The sequence below is a fragment of the Suricata suricatta genome, chromosome 2, assembly GCF_006229205.1.
Source record: "Suricata suricatta isolate VVHF042 chromosome 2, meerkat_22Aug2017_6uvM2_HiC, whole genome shotgun sequence".
Classification (NCBI taxonomy): Eukaryota; Metazoa; Chordata; class Mammalia; order Carnivora; family Herpestidae; genus Suricata; species Suricata suricatta.
In genome coordinates this window covers 73,840,296-73,863,798 of record NC_043701.1, presented here as the reverse complement: position 1 = coordinate 73,863,798, position 23,503 = coordinate 73,840,296, and the positions used below count along the sequence as shown (strand labels likewise).

General features: G+C 40.7%; 1 protein-coding gene across 4 annotated transcripts in view; it reads left to right on the top strand.

Moving 5' to 3' along the window:
• KIAA1324L (KIAA1324 like) overlaps positions 1–23,503 on the top strand; it is a 179,149-nt gene that overhangs the window by 71,305 nt on the left and 84,341 nt on the right. For 2 of the 4 annotated variants that reach the window (XM_029928244.1, XM_029928252.1), the window contains exon 2: positions 18,205–18,325. The gene's annotated coding sequence lies outside the window, so the exon portion shown is untranslated. Of the gene's footprint in view, positions 1–18,204; positions 18,326–23,503 lie in introns of those variants that run through there. The other 2 variants (XM_029928237.1, XM_029928227.1) reach the window with 1 other exon arrangement.

The window sequence follows — 23,503 nt, the reverse complement described above, 5'->3', positions numbered from 1 at the left end:
GAAGTCCTAGCATCAGCAATCAGACAACAAAAAGAAATAAAAGGCATCAGAATTGGCAAAGAAGAAGTGAAACTTTCACTTTTTGCAGATGACATGATACTCTACATGGAAAACCTGGCAGACTCCACCAGAAGTCTTCTAGACTTTATAATTTCTAACTAGTGTGCCTTATATATTTTTGTCTTAATTCATTCCTGTGTATAGAGATGTGTATTATATTTTGGAAAGACAAATGTTTCATTTTCTTGTTGGAAGCGACTGTTATATATTGCTTTTAAAAAGATGAATCAAGGGGTATCTGGGGGGCTCATGGTTAAGTCTCTGACTTTGGCTTAGGTCATAATCTTGTGGTTCCTGAGTTTGAGCCCTGCATCCGACTCTCTGCTGTCAGCTTGGAGCCTGCTTTGGATCCTCTGTCCCCCTCCCTTTTGGCACTCCCCCTTTCTCCTTCAAAAATAAATAAACATTAAAAAAATTAAAAATGTATTAAGAGAAACCTGTAGAGAGGAAAGCTATCCTTATCTGTATTTTCTAATATTTCCAGAGTAAATATTTATGAATTAATATAAAATAGGTAATATAAATGATATAACAGTTTTTGAGATAAAAACCTGTTTAGAAAAATGACTGACATCCTAACAGTAGTTATTTCTGGTTGGTGAGATTATAACAGATATTTATTGTCTTGTGTGTTTCTGTATTTTCTAAACTTGTCACACTGACCCTGGATTGTTTTGTAGTTAGAAAACAAAACATTAAATATTATTTTAAAACCAACATAAGAGGAAGACGGACAAAACTGAATAATTAGAAGCCTTACTGTAGAAATTAAAGATATCCTGGAGCAAGTAACTTGTGTAGAATTGTTTTTAAATCTGCTCTGAGGTCATGATTCCCCAGGCCACAGTGTGATGGAATAAGCACAGGGAAGTGTGGGGAGGGATTAGGCAAAGGGAATCGCTGCTTGGAATTCTTCTGTCTGTGATGTTCAGAGACTGGTGATGAAGTAGCAGTTTTTATATTGATTTCTGCTTCTAAGATTTTAAGATTTGTCATTAGCTCTCAGGATCTAACAAGGAAACTCATGGTCACAGATGACATACTTTGGAATTTGGCAGATTTAGGGTTAGATTAGGTTCTATTCCTAGCCCTGCTATAGATCAGCTGTATGACATTGGGAGGTTCCTTAAATATTTGCCAGTTGCCTTATCTATAAAAACTCTGCCTTTGAAGGTTAGGACAGCTTCGAGATTCGTGGGAAGAACATGGCCCTGTGACTGGTGTATGTTAATCAATAATGGTTGACAGCTGTCACAACCACTGCAATCATTTGCCTGATCTGGGATTTGAGACAGTCTTGGATACGAGTTGCTATCATGGAGCCACCCCATATCTCAAGTATCTGTCCGCACTCTTGGTTGAAGGTGGTGGGAACCCAGCTCAAATCAGTTTCACCTTTAAAACAGGGTGTTGAGTGCATGTGTTGTTGGGGTAGCTCCAAGAATCGGTTGAAATGTGGAACAGCCATGGGGACCTCGGGCTTTTGAACATCTTGACTTCATGAGGGATGATTATAATAGCTGCTTTAAATTCTTTGATAGTTTTTTTGTTTTTTTTTTAAATTTATTTTTGAGAGACAAAGAGAGACAGTGCAAGCAGGGGAGGGTCAGAGAGAGAGGGAGACACAGAATCTGAAGACAGGCTCCAGGCTCTGAACTAGCTGTCAGCACAGACCCGGATGCGGGGCCCGAACTCACGAACCGTGAGATCATGACTTGAGCTGAAGTCGGATGTTCAACTGTCTGAGCCACATAGGTGCCCAAAAATTCTTTGATCATTTTAATATCTGTGCATTTTGAGTTATTGTATACCAATTGATTTTGAATATTGGTCAGGTTTTTCCTCATTCCTTGTAGGTCAAAATAATTTTGCCTTTTATTCTGGATATTTAAAATATTATGTTGTACCTAGGTACAGAGAACAGACTGGTGGTTGCCAAACGCAGAGTGTTGGGGGTGGACAAAATGGGGGACAAGGGTCGAAAGACACAACTTCCAGTGATAAGTCACGGGGCTGTCCTGTGCTGCAGGATGACTGTGGTTTATAATGCTGTACTGCACATTTGAAAGTTGCTAAGACAGTAAATTTTAAAAGTTCCTATCACAAGAAAAAGTTTTGGACATATGTGTGATGATGGATGTTAACTAACTGGTGATAATTGTGCAATACATACAAATATTGATCACTGTTGCACACCTGAAACTCATATAATGTTATATGTCAGTTATACCTCCATTTAAAAAAAATCGGCTGTGAGACTTCTGGATCCTTTAAAAATCCTCTGTAGAGTTCTGTTTGTTTGTTTTAACAGACACTTGAAATGGTTAGGATTAGACCATCACCTTTTTTTGTACATAGCATTTCTGATGTTAATTCAGTTTTCAGAGCATTGGCCAATTTTTATTTCTGGTGGTTGGAGTTGTCTGCCTCCTGCTTGAGCCCCTCGGGGTTTAGTTGGGGTGGTGGTTTATACCTTACCTGAGTTCTCTGTGGCACTGCTATGTTTCTTTTTCTCTATCCCACACGGGCCCCACTTAGAGGTGAGCCTGGGGCTTATGTGGGTCCATACATAACACTGGACGATCTCTTTCCCCGTCACTCTGGGGTATTTCCTCAGGGATTCCCTTTTCTATCTTCTGTGGCCAGCAAGATAGAATACTGCATATTTTAGCCTCCATGGTTTTCTGTGATTCTGCCTGACTAGGGTGAAGTGACAAGAGAAGGAAGGGTGAAGAACAAGGATTTTCTCCTGAACTCTGTACAGCAGAAGCCCCTGTTCCTGTTCTTTTATCCAGAGAGATGGGTTTTCTCTTGGGGTCTCGGCTGTCTAGGTCACTAAGGTGGCATCAGTGCAGGTCTAAGACTGGGGCTGGCTTTGGGGCAGGGCTGGAAGAGAAAAAAGAGGGGGAAAAAATGAAGCCCATGGTACCCTCCTCCCTGTCCACCATCATCCAGCCAACAGAGCTCACTTATCTTGGTCTTGTGACCAGAAAGATAGGATTCTCCTGGAGCTTTGCAGTCTGCACCCACCAGACAGTTCCCTGACTTGGCCCACCTTTGGCACAAAGCCAGGAGAGAAAGGAAGAAGAAAACTGGCAAACTAAGGACCAGTGTGCTTGTTGTCATTCAAGTTGTGGTTTTCTTCCCTAATCTACCTGCTGTGTTTTGTTTTGTCTTGACTTGTTTTTTGGGCAAGTTGGGAAAAAGAAGCTGCAGTGGGCTTTATCCATGTTGGCTGACACCAGTGAGTATTTGCTAATACTGGGCAGATAACAGGTCCATATTAGAACCTGGTATTCTAGGCTGCCTGGTCAGAACTGTATGGGATTTTACAATAGTTCCCTGAAAGTTAATTAGGGCAAGAGGCATGCTGTTACCTGATAGGCATTGGAAAAGGATGCTCGTCAGACAGAACAACTCTTATTCTTTCTGATGAAAAAGAAAAACCTTTTAATAGATATTTTAAGTTTTCTAGGAGTGTAGTAATGACAGTAGGTATTATTAGGATTTATTAGGATTTTAGAAAATTGTGTTGATTTGAGAGATTCTTATAGCATCAGTTGAGTGCAAAAGAACTTAAGCAGCTTATTTTTACTCAGCGCTCAAAATTCGCAAACAAAAACATGATTGAGATGTCAAAATGTTCAGAGCCACTTATCACTTATGCTATTTCTGTAGACACACTTTAAGTAAACCTCAATTTCAAGTGGCAGCATTGACAATTATTAGCTTTTGAATTTAAAATGTATTTTTATAAATATTTTCTGTCTGAACTTGGCCAGTGGCTCGGCTGAATTCAGATGTAGACTTTACCTTTTCCTGGCCCAAGTTATGAAGCCAGCAAGTGTGTTTTCAGAACTCTTATACCTTCTTGTTCTCTTTCTTCCCTTCTGACATTTGGCATTTTTCTTTTTCCTCCTTGTAGAAGAATCCTCCTTCTATCTGCCTGCTTATCCAGTACTTAAGCTCTGGATCTTGTCTTCCATGTTACCTTGTACAGAATTTATCTGATCTATGTCTTGGGACCTTTGCCCTTAAAGCCTTGTCTGGTGATTGACACTCATCAGAGAAACTAATCTAGACTGTGGTGCTAATGAATGGTAATGGAATAACTCTTCAGTAATACCCTTTGAATTTTTGCATGTCCTGCCAGGTACCTTATCCTAAAGTCAAGAGAAATCTGAGCATTTTTTTTCTGTCTTAGCAGAGCAGGTATGAATTTAGAGAAAATAATACATTTTAAACTGTAGAAAAGCTTGAAAATACAGAATCACAAAAGAGAAAATAGAAATCACTATGTTCAGCATTCAGTTCACTATTGTCAACCTTTTGGTATATATACCTTGAGTCACTTTTCTTTGTACTGATTGTATACTCATACACTTTAAAATGCTTCAAACATAGTGTTTCTTAACACTTATATTACACTTAAATGTCAGCAATATTTTTGTTACTAAATATGGGATTGGCATTATCATTTTATAATGGACTACATAAAATCCTGTCATGACTACACAATAATTTATTAGTCTCTTATTATTGCACTTTTAGATTTTCAAGTTTTTGTATTTTTTTTAAGTTTAGTTTGAGGGAGAGAGTGTGTGTGAGTGAGGGTTGTGGGGCACAGAGAGAGGGAGAGAGAATCATCCCATGCAGACTCTGTTGCTGTCAGCACAGAGACCAATGCAGGACTCAGTCTCACAAACCATGAGATCATGACCTGAGCTGAAGTTGGACGCTTAACCGACTAAGCCCAGCTGCCCCTTTAATACATTTTTGAAACTTTTGATGCAGTTTCTCTTGGTGCTTATTAAATAGTAAGTAGTTGCTCAAGTTTTGCGGAAGTAAAGGTGCCCTTTCAGTTTCAGGCTCAGGTCATGATCTTATGATTTATGGGTTTGAGCTCCCCATTGGGCTTTGTACTGCCAGCTTGGGGCCTGGAGCCCGCTTGGGATTCTGTCTCCCTCTCTCTCTGCCCCTCCCCTGCTCATGCTCTCTCCTTCTCTCTCTCTTTCTCAAAAATACACATTTAAAGGAAATTTAAAAAATGTATAGTTGCTGTTACACACAGATAAGCTTGCAGCCATATGTAATTGGACAGAACAGATGGATGGCCAAGGATTTGGCTTTTCCCCTTTTGAAAAATTGGCCTTCTACATATCACTATGCAGTTTTAATTGAGGTTAGGGGGAAAAAAAGAAAAAAATATTACCTCCACTCACGAAACCCCTCTGAAGGTAGACCTTCAGACCTTCTTCCTCCCTCCTAGTAAATTCTATCTAAAATGTCTTTTTTGTGTGAGTGTTATAGTGGGGATCATTGCCCCCTATAGACCAGACTCCTACCTTGGTCCCTGCAGTAAAGGGCTAATCCTGGTTCTCTTCCAGCTGTGTTCCTCCTCTTGTCATGTAGTTAGTGGGCCAGGCAACCCACCTGACGTCCTGTACCCCACCCTTGTATGCCATGCTCTAGATGACATGACTTTGGAATTGGATGCTTTAAAGGCCCAGTCTCCTTCCAGGACCTTTATGGGCTTTTCCCAGGTGCATCCTGATTGTAGCCTGTGGGAGCAGCACTGACAGACCATGGATGTGCAGCGGGCATTGTCCTTGTATGTGTTGGAGGCTGTTTAAGGTGTGGGTGGGCATAGAAGAGGAAGAACACCTCTGTTTAGACCCTTGTCTTTGATCCTACAAATGTTAGGGATGAGCCTGAAAGAGAGCCTGCTACATGGTGCTTTGTTACTGCATACATGTCCTTACGTTATTAGCAGGTACAGTCAGAGAGAGCCTTCCAGACAGAGAACAAGTCATGTGCTATAAAGCATATAGCATATATGATCCCATTTCGATATTTCACACACGAAACAGGTTGAGAAACGAAATGTGGAGAAGCAGAGAACAAATCAAGAAAGGCCTTTTTATATGCTAGGATTATGTGCTTTTCTCCTCAGCCAAGTGGCAGTTGATGTAGGATTTTGAGCAGGGATGGTAATTAGAATTGGCTGCGAGTGTCATGGCGGAGCAGGTGCAGAAGCTGGATGCCACTCGGCTGCTGCTAATAGCCATCCAGGCAGTAGAGGATGGGGACTGAAGCAGGACAGTGGCCATGATGATGGAAATAAGACCCTTGCCTACTATATAGGACTATGCTGTGGCCCAGCTAGAGTCGGAAAATCTTACTAACATTATTTTGGAAAGCTTATAGGGTTCTGCAAATGTTATTGTTAATAACAAAAATGATTATCGTATTTGTGGACAGTGGACAAAATTAAGATTCTAGCTAATCTCAATTCTAAGGTAAGCATATATGAGAATCAGGGGATGTGATAGGGGTAACTGTCCTAATGTGAGGTGTCACAGCTCCTGAGGGCTCCTTTGGGAGCAGGAAGATAGCTCTGCTAGTGTTTAGGGATGATGGTCCAAGTGGAAAGGACACTAGTGTTGGAGTTGGCTGGGCTTGGCATTGTCATTAAGTGTTGATAGGGAAGTGTCTCTGAGGCGGGTCTCATCATTCGGTATGTAAGCTCTTCACATGTCCCCCTGTTTTCAGTCAAGAGGCCTTTCCTTCCATTTGCTGCACTCATGTCCCTGAATCTTTAAACCCCCTATTCTGCTTTTTCCAGAGGAAATAATTCTCATCTCTTGTCATGATGTGGAAGGGAATTGGGAGGTAGGGGTCTACATCCTCAAACAGGTTTTCAACCAGTCTTGCTGTTTGTAGATTTTATTTGCTTTCTGAGATGTTTGGTGCTGTCAGTTCTGAGAGTTCCCGCATTTCACATCAGCTTTCTTCTTGTGGTCATCTGCCTATGTAGCCCTTAGCTTTCAGACTTTCTTGCTGTGGTTAAGTCAATAAAGCTCATCTTAGGCTTTCCATCTTCTAAAAAATTGTTAACATCTGTGTTGATTGTCATTTTCACTTCTAATCTTTTTATGTTTGACATCTTAAAGTATTAGGATTTTACTCTTTGCTCCCTTGAGAAACTCTTGTGGGTTTGTGGGAGCAAAGATAAACACATGTTCAATTCAGGAAGTTTAAATGTAGTTAGATAATATAATAGTGATTGCACATGTTTAAAGCTTTTTAAAATTTATTTTTGAGAGAGAACATGGATGGGCGGGTGGGGGGAACAGAGGGTCTGAAGCAGGCTCTGCACTGACAGCAGCAAGCCTGACGCAGGGCTCAAACTCATGAACCATGAGATCATGACCTGAGCTGAAGTTGGACGCTCAACCCACTGAGCCACCCAGGTGCCTCTTAAAGACTTTTTAATACATTTTACTCAGTGCCTTATATGAGAGTTTTAAGTTAATATTTCCAATATTGGGACTATTATAGATGATATTAGCTGTAAACTTTTTGAGAAAAATGATGTTTTCTTCATTTATTTATGGGTAGACTTGGTTTAGAATATTAATTTTTGGGAACTTTCCCTGACAATGCAGGGTAGTACAGGAGGTAGTTGGTTCCCCTTTATTAAGAACAATGAAAATATGAGATATAGACTATAACTCAATAGACTTTTCTTCTAAAGATTAGGAGAAACTTGAGTGCAGATGGTTGAGTTGCTCAGGGCTTATATTTTGGTGCCGGCAGGCTGAGCCTAAGGACCCAGAGGGTGTCCTTCAGGACCAGCCTAGAGGGTCCTTGCTTTCACGCTGGATGGAGATGGATTGTGAGCCAACAGGAGGTGAAACCAGAGTTTATTGAAGATACAGAGGAAGAGATATGGGCAGAGTATCTGGGAGACTCAGAAAGAAAAGAAGCATGAGGCTTGTCATTATTTGGAGATTTTATTGAGGATGGTGGTCAGGTGCGTGTATCTGCCTAGGCATCCAGGAACTGCTTAGACCAAAGACAAGAGCCTGGGTGTTCTTCCTTGGAACCAGGGGGCCTTAGTGTGGAGATGTCTAGCTCTGGTGGTCTGGAATATGCCTATGATAGCTGTCTCTGGTCATTCTCACCTGGTCCTTCCTTAGATGGTATCTATTCTAGAGAAATGATTAACTCCTTGTCCCTTGCAAGGAGGACATATGGTATTGGCATTATAAGACATGTGCAGAGTGGGGTAGGGGTATAGATCCTAGTAGAAATAGAAGCTGGAAAAGAAGCAAAGGACAAAAACCAACGTTTTCTCTGGTGGGGTCCCTTCCATTTCCCTACCTCACTTTCACCCTGGTACAGGTGAGATTGGGATCTGGGTCTCTTGTTTCCAGTTCTTTGCCTAACCCTTTAGAAGCTTGCACTGAGACACCATAGAAGGAAAATGGTCTAGACTGGATGGTTCCAAGAAGCCCTGGGCACTTTCACTGTCAATAAAAATGTAAGCACTGTGAGAGGAGGGATTAGGCCACTTTGTTCACTGAAGTAGCCCCCCGTGTCTACACTTGGCACATGGGAGGTGCTCAATAAATACATACTGATTTACAAAATGAACTGAATACTTGTAAGGCATTGTTTACAGAGAAAGACCTTGAACTTTGTCAAAATAATTTCTCAAAAGCAGTAGTGTCTGCAAATGTAGAAAAGAGGATGTGTCATAAATAGATCAGATACCTATTACTTCATTTAGCCTTAGGTTCCCATGGTAACTCCGTGTTCCTTTTTTAAAAGAAAAATCTGAATATAAATATTACTGCACATTGCTACTGTGCACATGTACTTGATAATGTGGGCTAAGGAAGTTTTTATTATAAGATGCATGTGTCTGCAGTAAATATTCTCACGTTTTTGACCTTCCGACGTAAGTAGTGTGAGTTTGCTCACTCACTGAAATTGGAGTTGAAGTATTCGTGTGAGGCAATACAGGCTCTTGTTCTTTGTCCTTCTTGCTTCTCACTTTCTCAAATATGGGTGCCAAGCTGTTGGCTGAGCACTTAGATTCGAGAGCTTTCCTCCCAAAGGAGCTGCAGTCTCATCAAATACAGGGTATGCTATTCTCAACTTTACATAAAAATATTCAAGAAGGAACCATATATGAAGAAAATGGATTAGGTTTGCTTCTTTTTGTCCTGTTCCTGTGTGTATGATCTCTTAGGTATCAGCACTTTTCCTTCTTTGACTCCTGAGTCCTCTAACTGCCTCTATTCTTTTGAGTACAGTTTGTGCTCATCTACTGGGTCTCTATAATTAACTGTGGTCACCTCTTAGTTGCCTACAGGGGCTAAGCAGGGACCATCTGGGAGCTGAATTTCTCATCGACGGATCACTGCCATGAACAAACCTCAGAGTTCCACTGAAGTCTTCCACAGCGTTCCACTGGGGTCTTCTACCAAAGACCAGGCCATTTCATTTATTCTTTTATTATTAGTTCAGTCAGTCACTCATCTGTCTTTCCACCCTCAGCCTACTCTATTTCACTGCATATCTTCAGGCATATCATTTTCAGACTTCATCTTACTGTTTGTCACACCCTATCAAACTAGCTATTTATGAAGGAACTGGTAGCACTAGAATGCATACACACCCTGCTATCTTTCAGGGCTTTCTCCGCAAAGGCTTCTCACATGATTCCAGCTCACAGAAATCTGGCCTGACTCTGAAATCATTACATAATGAGGTCATATCATGCACATTCTACCTTATTTTTCCAAAGAGCATGGATCCTAAAAAGCAAGCCATTTGGGTGCTAAGAAATAGTTGTGGTTTCTAAATGGGGTGTCATGAGAGCCCCCCAAATGTGGGGTGACTGACATGTTGGAAGTTGGTGGTGAGAGCGGTGACAAGAATTTACCTGGGGCAGGACATAGGTGATAGAAGTTTTTGGAATATACCTCAAGAGAGCGGAACCCAGGACAGCAGAGGAGGGGCTGTCTGCAGCAAGGCTGTGGGAATGGACTGTTTTAAAAGGGAGGAGGTGAGGAGGTGTGGTGATGTATGGAACTTTCCCCCACTTAAAAAGATTTTTTTTAAATGTTTATTTTTGAGAGACATAGAGCATGAGCAGCGGACAGGGAGAGAGAGAGAGGGAGACACAGAATCCGAAGCAGGCTCCAGGCTCTGATCTGTCAGCATAGAGCCTGACGTGGGGCTTGAACCCACAAACTGTTACATCATGCCCTGAGCTCAAGTTGGATGCCTAACCACTGAGCCACCCAGGCACCCCAGAATCTTCCCCCTTTTGGGCAGCTGTGCCTGGTTGTTTTGAGGTGGGTCCCCTAGATAGGCCTGTCTGTATTCAGCCAGGTGATCACTTCTATTGCTCAAGCCTGTTTTCCTGAAATGGCCTCTACAATAGATATGTGCTAGAGGGCTTGGGAAAAATCTGCTGTGATGAATTTATTGAGAAGTGGAACAGCATGGTACCTTACGGGAGAGTTAGGGATGCTTGTTGGTAATTGTCACCAGAAGGAGTTTTTACTTGACACTGACCTGTGATACTTATGTTCTACTCTGGAGCCCTTAATCTTTATGAAATTATATGGTGTGTGTGTGTATGTGTGTGTCCTGTCCACTCCCAACAAAATGATAAGCTTGAGTTCAAGGACTATGTGTTTTAATTATTTTAGATCTTCCCCATAGCACTTAGGCCATAGTACTTTTTTAATAAACTAAGTGCCACGTAGTAAAGAGTGGTATATATTAATGTTAATGTATATAAATGATATATATTGTTAAAGCCACGAATCATTATATATGTTAGTCTCATAAAATATGTGTATTGTCAAGATATGTATGCATATATGCTTATTATTTTTATATGTGAGAGTTATTAAAATCATTGTCTAGCTTATGTGTAGTTTAAATTCTAACAGTTGTGCTTGGGAGGTAATATCCCATGTTTTTTGTGGGTGCCACAAGCTTTTGAAATATAAACAACTTTTGTATTTGGGGATGTCAGGGGAAACCGGAACTGGTTGGTAGTTCATGCAGTAAAAAGCAGATTTTATTCAGGAACTGTTGTAGTCGCAGAAAAGAGACCTTAGTACAGAAATGGGTTTGGTTTTGAATATCACATGGACAAATAGGATTTTATAGGTAAGCAGGGGGGTGGGATCCATCAAGTATAAGTGGGAGAGATTCTGGGTAGACTGACTTCTAAAACTGGGTGATGCAGAGATGAACACAGACGCCTAAAGGCCAAGGCTTCACTGGGGAGGTAGTTTAGAGGAGCCTGCGCTAAGGTTGGTCAAGGACAGTGTTTGTCAGGGGTACTTGGGGACTCCAGTGTTTATTCCGGTATATCCTCATATTTTGTGTCTTAGTTTTAGTTGTGAGGTAACATGGTTTGAGTTTTCGCTTTTTGAGAGTTTGTGCCTGTATTTTATTTGTGAGTATGTGTATGTGGGGGGTGTACCAGGATGTCTGTTGAGGGATAATCTTTCCTTTAGTATTTGGTGATCAGTAGTAATTCTATGTTCTATTTGTTTTTGTGTTGTTCTCTGTTTCCCACATATTTACGTTGCAAAGTTTTCAAAGGATCCCATCGTTTTGTTATTTGGGGCAGTGTCTCCAAGCCTGAGCATTCTGGGATTTGTGAACATGTCTGAATAGCTGCCATCTTCTGTGTGCGGCTGGTCCAAGAGCTTCGTCCAGCTTATGATTTGGAGAGCGTGGCTTGTGAGCGGACGCTGCCTTGTTTTTAGGGCACTCTCTGACTTGCGTCATTATGTTTGGCAATAAACTGTTTGGAGCCCTGAAATTGTCAGGAATTCTGCTCCCTCAACTTGCCAGGGAAACTTGTGAAACATGTTGAAATAGGCAGAAAAGATTCCTGCGTGGTGCCCCTTGCTTGAATGATCGGTTGCTCTAGGGGCCTATACCTTTGTCTCTGAACTATTTACAACATGGTTGAGTTGTAGGAAACAAATAGTAATACACATGTCTCTTGTCCATGGAAATGAAGGTGTGTCTTATTCTTTGGAGTCCAATTAATTGATCATTATCCTCCGGATATTTACCTTTTCTGCATCTCTTAGTTCATTTCACTTTCCTGATTGCCAGCTTATGTGTGTTCCTTGGATTCTCCTTGGTATTGGTTATAACATGTCATTGATTGACTTGCTAATTCATGATAAATAAAATCTGTGACACATTCTATATTGGTATAAGGAAAAAAGTACCTTTTTAATAGGCCTTTAACACCTGGGAAATTCCCATTATCAAGGGATCACTGTAAATGCTCAATGGTTTATATGGGTCTGGGGCTAGAGTTTTGGGATATTATGTATAAATCTGAAAACTTTTATTTGCTGTAATTCTCTTTATTCAGTACCTTGAATACCAATCAGAGTATTTGAGGAGTATGTATTGTATCTTTAGTGATTTTACTACATTACACTATTTCTTACATATTTGGTATGGATTTAAGGGTTGCCTTCAAACAGAGATTTTAAAGAAAATTCTCTGTTATCAGCCCAGATGAAATAACCTATTAAATAATTTAAAACCCATCTGACTTGGGCTACGATTTAAATTCCTGACCCTAAATGTTGCCCTCTTCATCAAGTAGGTCTGCTTTCAATATTTTTAAATTATAAATAAACACATTAAAGCCTCCTGCTGCAATCCTAAGCATTTTGTAACATAGAGGAGCTGTGGCCTTCTAGAGGCAAATGGGAGGAGGCAGATAGGATAAGGAGTTTTTAGGGCTGAAGGGGGAGGTAGGAAGGTGGATGATGGTCATGGAGGAGGGCACTTGTGGGGAAGAGCACTGGGTGTTATATGGAAACCAATTTGACAATAAACTATATATGAAAAATGAACTTTAGGAAAATTAATTGGTGTATGACATCTGCCATTACAGCCAGAAAATATGATATACCTTTGACCTGTTCTTTTTACTGTTCTCATCTCCTAACTGGCAACCTGAATGGCACGGAGGCATTGGTAGAAGAGAGCTTTCTGAGCTTCCTAGCTTATTCCGAGGCCTTTGTTTGAAATTCATGTCAGACTTCTCAGCATCATTATTTTGGAAGAATGATAACAAATTACCTGAATTTTACCTATGAGGACCAAGATCATCTCAGTGGGATATGGAAAATAGGAAAGACTTCTTCATACAAATAAGTGGGAAGAAGAGAAACAAGACAGGCATTATGTAAGTGCCAGGCTGGTCAAGGCTCTTCTGCAATAGGGGGTTGTGATAGACTGAATAACACTCCCCCACCCAAGTCCTAATCCCTGGACCTGTGAACATTACCTTTTCATGATAAACAACAACAACAAAAGGCTTCGAAGATGTGCCTAAGAATTTGGAGGTGGGAGATTATCTCAGTGGGCCCTAAATGCAGTCACGAAGGGAGGAGAAAGAAGGCACAGAGGCAGGGAATGGAGTGATGTGGCCGCAAGCCAACAGATGCCAGTGGCCAGCAGAAGCTGGAAAAGGCAAGGAATGGATTCTTCCCTGGAATCTCCAGAGGGAGCATGGCCTGGCAGGTGCCTCAGTGATACTTAGACTACTGGCCTCCAGCATTGTGAGGAGACATTTCTGTGCTAAATTTGTGGCAGTTTGTTATACCGGGCATGGCAAACCAGTCCAGAGATAGCTACCGGAAGTGGGGAGGTGCTGTGACCAATACCTAAAAATGTGGAAGTGGCATTAGAATTGGATAAGGAGCAGAAACTGGAAGAAGTTTAAGGCACATTAGAGGAAAAGTCTGGATTGTCTGGAAGAGACTGTTGGCAGAAATGTGAGTATCAAAGACTCTGCCAGTGAGGACGCAGTGAGGAGCACAGTAGGGAAAATGTAAACTACCCTGAGCAGAATGTTAGTAGAGATAGTAAAGGTGCTACTGGTTAGGGCCGAGAAGAAAATGAGGAGGAAGCCACCAGGTATTGGAAGAAAGATGATCCTTGTTACATAGTAGGGAAAAATGTAGAAGAATTTTGTTCTTTGCCTGTGTGAAAGTCAACACTTGTAAGTGATGAACTTGGATCTTTCCAGAGGAGGATTTCTGAGCAAAGTATTAAAGGTATGGCCTGGTTCCTTCTTGCTGCTTATTATAAAATGTGAGAGGGAATAGATAAATTGAAGGAAGAATTCTTAAATAAAAAGGAAACCAGACTTGATGATTTGGGAAATTCTCATTTTGTCCAGGTTGCAAATAATGCTAAAATCAGGAGACCCACCACTGTGGAGAGAAGCCCAAGAACATGTCTGGAAAACCTTTCACTAGTGCTGAAGAAATTAGGTACCGGACTCATGTGTCTCTTTAACCCACTCAGCAGAAGTCAGGAATAGGGATGGGACTGTCCAGGAAAGATCTATGGAGGACCCTTCATCATGGAATGAATCCTGTGACATGCACAGGAGACTCACAAGGTTTTTGATAATAGTAGAAATACTGCCAGCTTGAATTGAAAGGAACGGAGATGGATGAAATGGAGGAAGGCCATAGGAATCCCAAAGTTTTACAGGCAAGAAACGGCTTAATAAAGTACTCAGCTGCAAAGAAGTTCTCCTTTTCAAAAAACAAAGCAAAACATTAAACAACCTAAGAACAACTCTGAAGGTGGAGCTCTGGGCCCAGATGTTGGAGCCATAAACTACAGAGGATGGTTTTTAGACCTTGAAATCTAATGGAATCTGTCCTGACAGATTTTAAAAGTACTCAAGACTGTTGGCTTATTCCTTCCCCTTCTCCCTTCCCATTTATCCTTTTTAATGAGAATGTCTGTAACTCTTGTTAAGGTCCAAACCCATTATATTCTGGAAGCAGGTAACACAGGTGCCAAATGTAGAGGAATGTTGCCTCAGTGTGTATCATAATCAGAGTCTTCCCGTACTGATTTGGAGGATTACATCTGGGACTTTGGAGCTGAAGTGATACAGATGATGTTTGGGATTTTGAGTTGATGCTGTAATTGGTTGAGACTTGAGCGAATGCTGGGATACAATAGATATATTTTGCATGTGAGAGGGACATGTGTCCTTGGGGCCAGAGAGTGGATTGTGGTAGGTTAAATAATGCCTTCCCTGCCCAGAAAAAGTATGCCCTTATCCCTAGAACCCATGAATTATCTTTTATGGAAAAAAGGACTTTGAAGATGTGAATAAGATGGGGGGATTATTCATTATTATCTAAGTGGATCCTAAAGCAGTCACAAGTAAGCAGAGGGAGATAAATGAAGCAGAGGGAAATAAGACAGAAGAAGAGCAGTTGCGTGACTGCAGAGGTGCAGAATGTAAGGCAATGAATGCCAGCAGTCACCAGACACTGGAAGAGGCAAGGAAGGAGCGGATTTTCCCCTGGAGCCTCTGGAGGGAGGCCAGCACATTGATTTTAGCCCACTGATACTGATGTTGGACTTGTCTCCAGAACTGTGAAAGGTAAGGGGGAATCCAATGGTTTCTGCTACTCTGAGTGCTCTCATATCCTCTTTGGATATGTGACATCCTTAGGGTTACTGTTAGACTTGTCAAACCATCAGGCTTTATATTAGAAACTTTCCCCATTCCTTCTATTTCAAAACAGCAACCTTCTATTTTGAGCATAATGGCATTATATAAACTGAAAACGTTGGTAAATATACACAAGGCTTCACTTGTGCTCTCACCTATGTGACATACTAGCTGGGTATCTCTGGCTAAATCACTCACCCAGTCTGAGTTTCACTTGAACCATTGCCATGTTGTTAACTGTCCTTCCTGAACCAGGTCCCTCTTACGAGTGCTCTGTGGTGTAGATGCATGTGAACATCAGATAATGTGTGGTTCTACCATGTTCAACTATTAATGGTGCTTCTTTGAGTTATGTGGAGGCTATGAGGAGTAATTTTGCATATAAACTGTTTCTCCCCCTTAGATTGGGTGCTACCAGAGGGACTTGGGGTTCAAATTTTTGACCGCCTTATAGCTTTGATACCTACTGATCCACTTTTCTCCACAAAGGTTGTACCAGTTTACTCTGCAATGGGAGGCATAGAAGTGCCCCTTTTACTGAACTGCAGCTTTAGAAACCTTTTATCAAAAATTTTTATTTATTTTGAAAGAGAGAGTACATACATTTGAGAGGGGGAGGGGCAGAGAGAGGGGAAGAGAGAGAATCCCAAGCAGGCTCCACACTGTCTGCACAGAGCCTGACGTGGGGTTCAATCCTATATCAAACGAGATTGGGCGCGTTCTGGGTGGTCTGGCGGTAGACATAATGCTACATCAAGACATCAAGAGTCAGCTGCCTAACTGACCGAGCCGCCCAGACATCCCAACCTTAGAAAACTTTTAAACATGATTTTTAAAATGTTGTGCCAACTTGGTGAAAACTGTATTTCTTTGGAGAGGTTTAATTTTTTTAGTTTGTATTGATCTTTAATGAGTTGAGTATGTTCTTGGATCCGATTTCCAAATAATTATTTGTCCTTTCTTGGATTAGTTTTTTAGAAACCTAGGATTGTTAATTAATCTTTGTTGTGTGTTGTTTCTTCACCTATTTGTTGTTCTGTTGTTTGTTTTTCACTTGATGACTTCTGTGTTTAACCTTTATAGGTTGAAGTTTTACTGCTTTCCTTCCCCCCTCCCTCCTTCTCTCCCTCTTCCCAACTTTTCTCCTGGAAAGTTTTTTCTATTTGGCTGTTTTTAATGATTTTTTTTAAAGGTATGTAGATTTGCCCTTTACTGACAGTAAGCCATATTTGAAGTCAGGATCTTGTCAACTTAATCTCAAATTACCTGTTGTCAAGCTTGATCAAATATTTGAGTGTAAAAAATAATATTCACAGATGATTGCCTGAGGGGTATACTAAATTTTATTTCTGAGGCAGAGTCTCAATGCAGCATAAAAACCTTTGCTTCCAGCTTGATAATTCCACCTTCTCTACCTTATGATCCTTTTTCATTTTATCTTAAGTATATGCAGAAACTGAAGCAGAGGAAACAGACTCACAGACTCAGTTTGTGCTTTACTGCATCTCCACTAACTCCTTTCTCTGTATCATTCTTGCCACCCGCACCATCCCTTGTAAGGATAATAACTCTACCATTCATCAAGTGCTAACTCAGTGTAGCCTAACACAGCTAACATTTTCCATGCATTATCTTAATTAATTTCTACAACAACTATACGAGGTAGGAAATACTATTATTCTAAGTTTACTAATGAAAAGTGGATACTTTGAGAAATCAAGTGGCTTGCTCAGTATTACACAGATTGTACTTGGTGTAGTGGGGTGTGAATTCAAGTCCACACCTTCCCAGTTTCAGAAGCCATTTCTTAAGTAATATTCTTTCTCTGTGTACACAGGTGTGCGTGAGGAAGCATGCACACATACACACATACCTTCTCATCTCACACACCTGATTTCCTGATATTGATAGGACTTGATTTTTCTGTTCTCTTTGGTCACTTATATGGTAAGGGAGGCAAAATAGAGAGGATGAATCCAAACCGCAACATCCAAGATATTCGCTGAATAAATAGGATATTGAACTGAAAATATTTGGGGGAGGATTTAGAATTTCTTGCATTCTTAAAATACTCCAATGACATTGTGTCCTTGTTCTCCCTCAGTTCAAGCACCTCATAGTTGTAATGTGCTCTGACCAGGGGAGGTTGTTGTGAAAACATCAAAGCAACTGAAAGCTAGAGATAAGTGGGTTTGGTCTTAAGTTGGCGTTTGTAATAAATATCTATTTTATATTCTGTGATTGATGGTAGCCTTCTGTGGCTGGTGTGAATGGAGCCTGGGAAAGGTGCTTAAAAAACTGTTTGTCTTTTACTAACATTTGGATGATTAATTATTATACCTGCTGTTAAATTTTAAACGGAGAATTAGGTCAGTGGGAATGGCTTCTTCTTTCTTTGAAAAACTGGGGACAGTGGTGGTATTCAGTTTCTTAGTATTATGTAGCTCTTAGAATCATATCTATCAATTATTTGGATCTTAAAAATACCTGCACAAGAAATAGGGAAGTGTGCTCTAGTATGCTTTTTGGGGAGGTGAGACTCAAGGTCCATGGTCACAGCTTGAGAGCATTGATTGCCCTTCCTCATACCCTCAGTGTCTACTCAATGCCTGGTCTAATTTATTTTTGATAAACAAAAAACAAGGCCCTGCTTGGTGTGAATGGAATAGGGGGAAGACTGAGATTCAAGCAGAGAGTCCTGTTTGGAATCAGGCTTGTATGCAGGTTGGGGGTGATTGAGAAAGCACAGTTTGTCCTATTAAACTGGCTCTAACAAAGGCTTATTTTTGTGATTGCAGAAAGATTACCACTTTGAATATACAGAATGTGATAGCAGTGGCTCCCGGTGGAGAGTGGCCATTCCGAATTCTGCAGTGGACTGCTCTGGCCTGCCTGACCCAGTGAGAGGCAAAGAATGCAGTAGGTTTTGACTCTGACTGTTTGTTTTCCTGATTAAACTATATCCGTTGGGCCCACAAAGTGAATGATAATGAATATAAGAGACTTTTTAGAAAAATGAGCATATAGCATTGACATCTAGCAGAGCAAAAGCTTCTTCCTAATACTCAGTGCCCTTATGCCTGAAGTCTGAAGTTAGACACAATGTTAAAGGATGCTTGCTTGCTTCCTTCTTTTCTTCTTTCCTTCTTTTTTTTTCCTTCCTTTCTTTCTATTTGTTTATTTATTTTGAGAGAGAGGGAGAACATGCTCACAAGCGAGGAGGGACAGAAAGAGAGAGGGAGGGAGAATCCCAAGCAGGTTTCACGCTGCCAGCAGAGTCCCACATGAGGCTCATGGTTTGTGAGATTGTGACCTGAGCTGAAATCAAGAGCCGGACACTTACCTGACTGAGCCACCCTGGCATGCTTTATTTATTTTTTAAAAATCTGTTAAAAATCTGGTTTACTGTCTTAGTTGCAACTCTGGCAGGCAGGGTGGCAGAATTTCTCTTTAATAGATTTTTCTTCTTTACATTTTAAAAAAGTTTTCAAAAACTTTGGTAAAATAGACATAATCTCTACCATCTTAACCATTCTTTAAATGTACACTTAAGCAGCATTAAGTACATTCTCATTGCTGTACTATCGTCACCAACACCTATGCACAAAATTCCTCCATTTAGCAGTGGGTTTGTTTTCTTCTAAGCCAAAGAAATAATATAATTTGCTTTTTTAGTATAACTACAGATAGATGGTAGAATTGATGAATATCACATTCAATAGCTTGTCTTTTAGCAATTAAACAGGTTTGAAGTAAAAAATTATGAATTAATAGAGAAATAGGTTATTAAATTTGTTTCCATTTATAAACTCTACCTTTTTTTTTTTTTAATCCTTTAGTTGTTGAGTGATGGGTCCCTGCAGTGAAGTAGTCTCGGAATATGTGGAGTTCAAAGCTAGAAATAAGACAAAGAGGGTTTTGTTTTTTTTTTTCCGGTTTTCATGCTATCTCCCAAATGGTATTCCTAAAAGCTAAGTTTTTCTGTTTCCAAATAAAAGAACAGATAGATAAGCACATTATTAAATGATAGTTAATTCTTTCCCATTCATAGAACCTATGTCTCTTACTGGCTACAGAAAGTATTAGCATATGTGGTGGGTTTACTGATGAAAGGAAGACAGCAGTAGTCTAATGAGGCAAATTAGAGGCAAACCCCATTATTTTTAGTAAATAATACTAAATGATTACAGAGAGAACCTGGGACCCTAGTAGCCAGCTGAAGACTTTAGTCTACAAGACTCTTCTTTAATTTTTTTAAATGTTTGTTTATTTTTTAGAGGAAGTCAATGAGAGCCAGGGAGGGGCACAGAGAGAGGGAAACAGAATCTGAAACAGGCTTCACGGTCTGAGCTGTCAGTACAGAGCCTGACGCAAGCCTGACGCAGGGCTCAAACTCACAAACCATGAGATCATGCCCTGAGCTGAAGTCAGACACTTAACCAACTGAGCCACCCAGACGCCCCTCAGTCTAGCAAGACTCTTAAGAGGATGGCAGGGTCAGTATAGAATTAGTTGATCTAAGGCTTGTGTATTCTCAGCCACCTATAGCTCTCACTAAAGGGAAATTTGAGTGTAAAAGGAAAGCAGTCTGGAAAATACCTATGGAATTAGCTTGTTGTAAAATGCTTCAGTTACTTTCCTAGAAAATCTGACTATTATTTATTTATATTTGCCTTTTACTTGTGAGTCAATTCCTTGGTTCCCTTGTAAACAACCCTGTTGGGGTGGACTTCCTAACCATTATGAACACTACTCCATATCGGGGTGATGTGCTGGTGCTGGCTAGCACTGGGTTTTGAAAACTCATTATTAGTTTGAAGTAGACCTGGGTCAGGTATTTCATTCCATGGAAATTGGTGAACTCAAGTGCCTCCCTTCCCCTCAGAGCTGGTTGTGAAACATTCAACCAGCATATCACTGATGAAATGTATGTGGCCGCAGGTTAAAAAATCTGTTATAGATTTGATGCTTAAAAAGGAAATATTTCTATTTGAAGATGGCCAGGGACATTTTTTTTCCACATTATTTACTAGTCTTCCAAAGATAATGTTATGAATCTGACACTACAGCTAGAAGTTTTCTAAAAAAAATTTGGCTAGTCATTGTCACTATTAGTGTTTATTTTAAAAATGATACTACTTACTTTTAAATGATATTACTTTTAAAAATGACAATAGTGATGTGATGACTGGGGACATTTTTAATCTTGGCATTTTGTCTGAAATATGAATTTTCACTTACATCCACATAATAAGTTTATGTCTGCTCTAGAAACTATTGGTGTGGCCTCTAATATGGGACTTTTTCTTTCTATGGTAAAAGCATACAAATATAAATTATTTTAAAATGCACAGAGATGGGGCACCTGGGTGGCTCAGTCAGTTGAGTGTCTGACTTTGGCTCAGGTCATGATCTCACAGTTTGTGGGTTCGAGCCCCACATCAGGCTCTGTGCTGACAGCTCAAAGCCTGGAACCTGCTTCAGATTCTGTGTCTCCCTCTCTCTCTGCTTTCCCCCCACTCATGCTCTGTTTCTCTCTGTCTCAATAATAAATAAAAACATTAAAAAATTAAAAAAAATAAAATGTACAGAGAAAACATCTAAGAAACTTAGAAGTTCAGTTAATTCCTAACCCTAACCATGGTGCCTACCACATTCCTAGTCATTAAATACTGCTGCAGGCAGTTATAGTAATAACTGAGTATTTCCTCAGTGGCCTACATTTTCTATTGCTAATAATAACTCTCATTTTTCATGCACCAATTGTACGTTGAACATTGTGCTCAGTGCTTTATATCATTCTCCCATTGTATCCTTATGACAGCCCTCTCAGAGAGATACCAGTGTTTCCATTTTATTGATGAGAAAGTCAGAATTAAAGAAGTGAAGTACCTTACCACTGGTCACGTGGCCAGGCTGTGGCAAATCCAGGATTCAAGAGTCTGTCTGATACCAGAGCCTGTTTCTGGTTTAGACTGCCATTTCAGATGTTGGATCTTACAGGTTCCCACATGGCAGATGTAAAGCTTTGATGGTGGATATCTTCAAGGGAAGATTTCAGAAACTCTTGTAGTTCAAGGATAAAGGAGGGTAAAAGTATTACGGTTCCGGATTGGAGTGCTTCTTGTGAGCCGTGCCTGGACCATTCTACAACCTTGGATGGCGGGGGATGCCCTTAGGTGCTAGACTCAGCAGTCAGGCCACAGTGATATGGCCCAGTAGTTGGGCCACAAAGAAAAAGAAAAATATGACATGTGGCAGCTTCAAATAAGTGAAGAATACTTAGAGTAGGGCAATGATTGAGTAGGACTTAATTTCCCCACACCGTAATGTCTAAATGAAGTCAAACCCAGAGTTTGGGCTCAGTTGAAATTGTTGTAGATGCTTCAGAATGTAATCAGTTTTTTTTCTTTTTTTATCAGAAGAAGCAGTATAGGCCTCTCCTTAGGAAAAAGGTGATAGGAGCGTTCAGGTAGCCATTGTAAATTTTTCCAGAAAATTGATGGGTAAGCTATATTGTATAATTTTTGTTAAAAAATATCATATAGAATCTGGCTGTGAGGCTCCTGTAAGTGAAGTTAGTGAAGTCTGTGTTGCGCTAGAACCCTAGGTGGTATGTGAGCAGGTAGCTTGTAGGGCTCAGGAAGAGGCACGGAGAGGCCTCTGGTTGTTAACTAACAGTGGCCTCCACTGTCCTCCTGTCCCCTCTGCTGTGGCAAGCTCCTCCGTCCCTCAGGTAGTCCTGCACTGGGCAGGCCACCACGATGCCCTCATGTCCCTCCTTCTGTCTGCTAATCCAGGCTTAGCTCCAGAGAACTTCGCTGCTCCTCCAAAGTTCTGATGCCAGGACACTGTGTTTGTGAGCATGACCCGCCATTTGAAGTCTTGGTGTCACTCAGGCCCAGCTCTCAGGCGGCATGCCATTTCTGAACTATGACACTCCTTGTCTTCTTCCGGAGCGAAGGACAGAACCCCTATCCCTGCTCAACCTCTTGGTTCAATTCCCTAAAATCTTGTCTTGACCCTTTGGGGTCTCCTTGACCTTCTTAGATTATCAAAAACAATACTTTTGGGAATGCTTGCCTGAGTGGGGTATACCTTCTCTCTCCTACCTCATCTCTGTCTCCCTTTCTCTCCTTCCCTCCCTCCCTCTCTATTGCTCTCTCTCCCTTTCTCTTTATCTTTGTCTCACTGGGGAAAAGGCCCAAACCTTAGAAATAAGAGTCCGGCTACTGGGAATGGGGAGAGAATTCCTTTATCTATTTCTTTACGTATTTTCAGACAAGTCTAGGGCACTGAGGGGGGAAATAAGCATTACAAGTTACCTGTTTCTCCTGGGCGATCTTCTGTTGCTTTCTCCTTCAGTTATTTGTCATGACTTTGAGTATAACCATAGTACACTGTTTTCTAATTGAGGATGACCATTCAAGATAGCTGTAATTCCATTTGATATGTTGGCATCAATTTGGTCATAGTCTTGTGGGCGTTTTTAAATCTTGTGCTTTAATCTAGTATCTATATAAAGTTCTAATATTTGGTTACCTTAGCTTAAGGTGTGTTAATGTTGCAATTAGAAAAAAATCTTGAATACAATTTTTTCCCTTTTTTCTTGATTTATTTCAGATCTGTATTGTTCCCTATTTATAGCCAGAGAAACTCATGACAGTTTGAGTGAACAGCTTTCAATTTCAGGGTAGAAGTAAAGGAAGAGGAGGGATTCTCCTGGAGAGAGAGTTGGTTTTAGCTTTCTGAGTGGGAGATTAAGAAAGCCATCCCTTGGCATCATAGCTCTTGCAAATATAGGCTTTCCCCAGGATTCAACTCATAGTCTGTTTCTATTCTCTGAAGAGTTGCTACTGGGACAGCAGCAAGTGCACTTGGGCAAACAGCACATGGGCACTAAGTGGGGGTCACATGCCTGGCTGCAAGTCTGTTCCATGGAATACTAATCCCAAGAAATACTTTATGTAAACAGAGTGTTGGAGGGTTTTCTGTGGTGAAATACTAGTATGTTTAGGAAATGGTGAATCCCCTTCATGGAGGGCTACAGCGAACATTTTCATATTAAAGTCTCTGAGAAAGCTAATAAACATTTAT